Raw genomic sequence first — 7145 nt, 5'->3', positions numbered from 1 at the left:
TACAGAGCTGGTTCCTTTTAACACTTTGTCCCCAAAACCTTTTTCTGATTTACATTTTACGTTTTCTTATTTATTTGCTTTATTTATGCCCAGCCTTTCTCCCCAATGGGGACACAGTGGCAAGCATAGTTCTCATCTTCTCCAATTTATCCTGACAACAACCCTGTGAGGTAGGTTAGGCTGAGAATGCATGACTGTCCCAAAGCCTTTTGTCATGGTCTGGCTCCTATGCAGTTAACAATGCATCTCAGACAGAAACTCAACAGGTGTTGCTTTTCTTGTCATTCAGACTACTGCTGCTCCCTACACCTCTTGCAGCGTCCTTCAGCCCAGTCTCACTTTATATATTCCGGACAGTGCTTGCACCTTTCAACATACAAACATTCTTCTTATTTTATTTTTTTGTCCAACTCCCAAATACTTTTTCTACCACTGCAGCTGACAAAGAAGGATTGAGGGAACTTGCAATTACACCGCCCGCTCTTCTTTCTGCTCAGATGCCTTGATGTATGTATCTGTTTGGTGAAGTCTCCTTCCTACAGAGGAATTAAAGCCAATGAAAGCTATTTTAATCCTTTCAAATGCCACATACACATGATGAGCTGGCACTACTCTATGTATCATGGTGGGTTCTGGGGATTTTGAATGGCCCTAGACAATTAATCTATGTTTGCACTAGCAGAAACGACTTGCCTGCTCTCCCAAGCTTTCATGTTTAATTGGGAAACATGCTTTGTTGATTTTTAAGACATTTGCTTACTCGCTTGCAAAAGGGCTTCATGCTGCGGTCGCTTTAGTAATACATGGTTTTCAGGCAAGGAAATGCAGCTAAATGAACACATTGCTCAGGATCAGGGAAGTGTATGGGTAGGTTTCCATCCTTTCCAGTCCCAATAGGGATGACACCTCTTCTCTGCAGTAATTAATTCAATAAAACAGAATCCCCTAGGCCCATATGGAAGCTGAAAACACCCAAATGTGGAAGTGATCTCCCCCCAGATGTGCAGAAACTGGTCAAGTTTGCCGATTAATGGGGTTTGTGTGTGCCAAAATAATTGTTTTCAAAAGAAGCCAAAGGCCCATTGGCAGTGGGGAGAAAATGGCAGGAGGACAGGAAATGGCACCGGATGGGGAAACAGATGTGTGCAGGGAAATGTGGAAAGCTGCACCTTCCCCTCATCACTTTCTTTCCTTTGGGTGCAATCTTTAGGAAAGCTTGTATTGAACAGTAGAGGGGAGCTGAGGAAAGCTGGGAAAGGGGACAACTGGAAAACAATGTTATTTGGAAGCTCCCCAAAAAGTAATATACCAATTGAAGGGGGGGGGAGAGACGTGAAAGAAAACTTCCATGTGAAAACCACAAAAGTCCTGGCAAACTCTGGGTGAAATTGTCCCTTTTAAAATTTTGTGAGAAGTGAATCACAGTTATCTCTTTTGAACTGATGCAGCCATGGTTCATAAAGGGCTGACAAAGATATTAATGGAGAGTGCTTTTTTTTTTAAAGTCCAGAGCTACAAAAATTGCCTGGTCAGGGATAAAAGGAAACAAGAGAAAGCAGAGAGAGAAAGAAATAAGCAGATTTAAACAGAGAGCATGTGTGTAAGAGAGGGGGAAGCTGAAAAATGAGGCAAGCTGATTTGGGAGGAATATGACTGGAGAGTTTGTGGTAAGAATATCCAAGGAAAATGGACTCATCTGAGGGGAAAATGAAATGAAGGCTGTTAGGGGAAAGAGACAAAGGAGGACACAGAGGATGTCAGACTGAGACCCTGGAAGGAGGAGACAATTTTGAAAAGCAAAGAAGGTGAGTGAGTCAGTATTTTTTCTTCAGCGGGAGATCTCACTCAGGTATACTTTAAGGTAGACAGAAAGAGTTAAAGTCCTCAGAGTAGTACAATAAGATCTGGTATAGTTTTTTGCTGATTAAATAGGGATGTCTGAATACTGCTCTAGTGAATCACAGCTAAGGTTCTTAAGCTGTTATCCTACACATACTTCCCCAGGAGTAAGCCCCACTAGAGGGGGGAGCTCTCAGGTATGGAGCTCCGGAAGAGAACCTCTAGGGGGCGGGGCGGTCACGTGGTGAAGCCCCGCCCCCTTCTTTACCCCGCCCTCTGCTTCGATCCTCATTCCGTTTGGGAATGAGGATGAAGCAGGAGGGCCCCAGGAGTAAGCCCCACTAGATACCATGGGACTTTCTTCTGAGTAAAGGTGATTAGGATCAGGCTGCTTTGTCTGTATTTCTTTTCAGGTTGGTAGCCGCGTTGATCTGAAGCAGTAGAACAAAGTTGAGTCCACTTTTAAGACCAGCAAAGCTTTATTCAAAGTAAACGTTTTCGGGCGTACACGAAACCTTATACCTTGAATAAAACTGTGCTGGTCTTAAAAGTGCCACTGGACTCGAACTTTGTTTTTCATTTCTTAATTCATATGACATATCATGACAGAAGCACAGCAAAACTGAAATGAGTACAGACAATGTCTCAAGGAATTGCTGAAAATATCTGTGTTTCTGTTAGAAAAAGGGGCAAAGAGTTGGGCAACGAATATACTTATAATTGCCAGTCACCCTCCCCAGCCCACATGTTGCAAAATGCCTTAAAACATATGAGAACAGATGAACTGTGGGACATGAGGGTTTGTCCCAATAATGTGACCTCACTTTCACGCAGTTTCATTTGTATTGTGCTGATTCCCAGGAGGCCCTTCCCTCTTCAAGGACTAGTTAGCTGCACAAACATCCCATTGGCTTTTTGCATGTCTTTGAACGATTCTCAAAACACAAGAGTAATAATTGGATACCGTCACCTCGGCTGGCCTATCCAGTATGGGTCATATATGTAAACATTCGAGTTGAAGAACAACTCCAAAATTTAATTTATTTCTACCCAAACAAGTTCTTTTATCATAAAGCAATAAATTTGTCTTGGTGCTAGCAATTTGTTGTGGGTGACATAACACTGCAAATTGATTAATCGCTACTATACACGACAAAATGAGAAAAGCAAGGAATTATTATGAATAGCGTCCCTCTGATACAGTAGGGATTCATTATTCAAAAGTGTTTGCTAGTGGTTAGCTATCCCCCTGTTGCAAATTACATTTATTTGCAGACTTCCTACATCATGCTTATACAAATCTACAAACATGCATTTATTAAGACATAGAATGAAAGCTATTAAAATATGAAAAATTGCTTTTTTCTTGACTTTTCAAAAAAGCCTCTCTCTGTCTCATTTTTTTTTTTTAGGGAGGCTGTTGCTATGCTGGCTCTATCAAAAAGGATGCATGAATTTGGTGGTTTCACCCTTTGCCTAAAGAACTAGTCCTACCATTTAAGTGCATTAAATATCCATCATGACCTCCTCACAGCCAGATTTTACATCTGTTTTGTAGTGTTAATTTAATGTCAGAGCCAGAGTATATTTTTTTAAAATGTATGGAGGATTTTTCTTTTTCTTTTTTTTAAAAAAGGCTTTTATTTATACATGCACAATATGAGAGTAATGGATCTTTTCAGTAGCCTATCATTTTTGAAATTATTGCAGGGTCTTTTAACAATATTGTGAATGATGATAAACACAGGATTAATATTTAATATGAGATAAAATCATTTATCTACTTGAATATATAGACATCACTGTAGTGTGCTTTGGGCACAGCTGTTGAGATCACACATGGACACTTCAGTGAGAGCAGGACATTGCTCAGTGTATAGAAGGTATTATGGGAAACACAACAAGTAATCTTGTGGCACCTTAAAAACTAACATGCTTATTGTGACATAAGCTTTTCATGAGCTTACTGCATCCAGTGCTTGAAGTGTTACACACAGGCAGAAGTACATACATAAGTTCATTACAACTTATGACACAAGACATGCATTAGTTGTTGGGTTTTTTAGATGCCATAAGAATTGGTGTAGTTTTCGCTATATCAGGATAATATGGCAGCTCTTCTGGAACTGATTCTGGTAAATTATTCTCACTCAGCGGAGCTGTTTCTGTCAGTTGAAGAGGTGGCTAAACTCAGGGGACCACAAGGAGTTGCAGGGGGAGACAAACAATATGAAAATCCCATCCAACCTCCTAAATATACCCCCTCTATTTATTTATTTATTTATTTTGGGATTTATATCCCGCCCCATCCAGTATTCAGCTCGGGGCGGCTTACAAAAGTTAAAAATACGTACAAACAACAGCATAATAAAACAATATATCTAACATAAAATTTGGTGCTAATTGATTTCCATAAAAATCCAAGATGGTCAACATCCATACATTGGCAGCAGATTGTTTACAACGGAGACACTAAGAAGAATGTTCCCCCAGCTTCCATTGGGCGGCATCTGCCCATCTATGATTTTCCGTGTTCTCGGGGACTTGAGCAAGTAGATGTCTCTTCCTGTCCCTTTCCCCCTGTAACTGCTGCTCAGTGGCTTCATCCATTCTGACTAGGTTTATAGGACTAATGTCATATTTTTCTGCACATCTGGAGAGTCCCCTGAGTATATGGAGAACCATGCCTTGTACAAGGATGGTCTGGTGCTGTGGTTTTCATCATCCACATAGGGGCAGCCAATTTGCTATTAAATATAGTGATGACAAACATGAGATGTGAATTGCAAATGTGTATTCTAAACAGAAGTGTCTTTTGACAATGGAAACTGCTACTTAATGCTTGCTAGATAAAATCAAATTGCCCTGATCTAGAGATCTATGACCTCAAGAGCAGTTGTGTACCCCACCTTCGGTCCCCACTGAAGATATAATCACAGAAGCTCCCTACAGGGTACAAAAAATAGCATGACAGGTACTGCTCCACACCTACATTTTACTCCAAAACCAGCCCAAATAAAAATGCTTTGACTGTGGAAGATGATCTTTAGGTCTGAGGTGTGGAGAAATTCCAGGGTGTCATGCAAACAAAGAGTGTCATGCAAGCAAAGTTAGGTCAGATGGCTTCCATATCCAGGCCATTCCAACATTTTATCATTGTTATTTTCAGAATGAAAGTTATTTAACACACTTGTCTGAATTATAATCTCTTCCGTCTAAATTCAGCCCTCTGGTTTGATATCATTCCCACTATTTCTAAAGTAGACATTTGCATGCTGAGGTCTATGGAGGAGGCAGGACAGAAGGTGGTAAAGACCCCTTATCCTTTCATGAAAAATAGCAGGAATAACCCTCTGCTTTCCCTTCTATTGCAGTGGTATATAGAAAGATCCTCCAGGTCCCCCAAAGTCTCTTAAGTAAACCAACATGTGAATTCTACATAGTATAGAATTTGAGCTGCCTCAAGAACCTAACTGCAGCAGCCATTTTACAAAGCCAACACCTGGTTCTTTCCCACCAGGCATTAACTCTTTATTAACAGTATTATCATATTGTATATACTTTGCCACACTCCCAAAACTGGCAAAAGGAAAGTGTTGGCTTCTCACTACCTTCATGTTGCTAGGGGATATCCCTGAAAGCAGAGAAAAATGAGAAAGGGTCACTGGCCAGAGCTTAGGGAAGTGAGTTTAGAGAACTGAGGGACTTTTTAGTTTAGAAAACAAACAACTAATTGGACACATCATAGATGTTTCTAAATTATGCATGGGGTAGAGATAGTGGACAGAGAAATTTGTCTCCCTCTTCTAAAATATTAGAACTTGAGGGCATCTAATGAAGTTGATGGGCAGTAGATTCACAAGAAGTTATTAAAATATGAAATTTGCTGCTAGAGAATGTAGTGATGGCCACAAGCATAGATGGCTTTACAGGGGGATTAGATACACGGAGGATATGTCCATGAATGATTACTGTTGATGGTGACTAAACAGATTCAGAGGCAGTAAACCTCCTGGCACAGTAAACCAGTGACAGGAGGCAACATAGGGAAAGGCTTTGGCCTCTATGGCCTGTTACTGGACCTCCAGAGTAACTAGGGTTGCCAGCCTCCAGGTGGGGCCTGAATACCTCCCACTTTTACAGCTGGTCTCCAGCTGACAGATATCAGCTCCTCTGGAGAAAATGGCTGCTTTGAAGGGTGGACTCTGTGACATTGTACCCTGCTGAGGTCCCTCCCCTTTCCAAACCCTGGCCTCACCTGGATCCACCCCCAAAGTCTCCAGCTATTTTCCAACCCAGAACTGGCAACCCTAAGAGTAACTGGTTGGCCACTTTTTGAGACAGGATGCTGAACTAGATGGACCACTGGCTCTTTATGTTCTTATGAGTTCTTTATGTTCTTATGAGTTCAAATTCCACCCCCCCTCCCCACCAGCACAGATGCTTTTAAAAGTGAGGGGCTTTCCTTTCTTTGCATACAAGAGGGGGGTGGACTCAGTGGATGGCTGCCAAGTTAGTAACTGCATGTTAGAGACCCCACTTACAGGACTGCTAAGAATAGGGAACTGAGCTAGGGAACTGAGCATCCTTGTACATCCTGAGTGCATCCTTGTAACACCATTCTCTCTCTCCCTTACTCTCATTCTTCCCCTACCAGTTCTTCATAGGTCTTAATTTGTGCAAATTCATTTTAGAGCTTATTTATGTCAGTGGTCTTAGTTAACAGTACTTCCATATTTTAGTTTCATTGCAAGACTATTCCCAAGACAGAGCTTGTTATGTTTTATGTTGCTGTTGGGTCTAATAGCTACAATTTTGCCAACAACCAACGATTAGCTAGTCTAACTCAATGTTTGCCAAGCTGTCTATCTCCCTTGAAATGCTTACCTACAGACTCCTGCATCTCTGCCATAGAACCCTAGTACAGATACAGGCTAAATGGTGCATTGTCCACACCTCTTATGTATCATTGAAAGTGAGATTATGACTATAACACACCCGTCATTCTTTTTCAGCTTCACTATGCAGGGAGATGATTAGTAGTAGCCAGCAGGTGTCTTCCAATGAAGGTCATCCACCATTGCTAATCTTTTCATTTAGAAATACTTGATAAGCTTCCAAAGAGGCCCAGTGTTCCCAGATCATAGTGTCGGTTGTAGTGCCACTGTAGGCAAACCATCAACTTCTCAGCCCAGCTAGATTTTCAATTGGGGCATCACTGCAGACAGTATCACAGGGGAAGTTCGTCATGAGCATTGGAGGCTGTAGCCATAGAGGTAGAATCTAGAGTGGTAACTAGAGGGGGA

Source organism: Gekko japonicus, unplaced genomic scaffold (genome assembly GCF_001447785.1).
Source record: "Gekko japonicus isolate JY-2015 unplaced genomic scaffold, Gekko_japonicus_V1.1 scaffold2180, whole genome shotgun sequence".
In the NCBI taxonomy this organism is placed as follows: domain Eukaryota; kingdom Metazoa; phylum Chordata; class Lepidosauria; order Squamata; family Gekkonidae; genus Gekko; species Gekko japonicus.
This window is presented reverse-complemented; position numbering follows the sequence as displayed.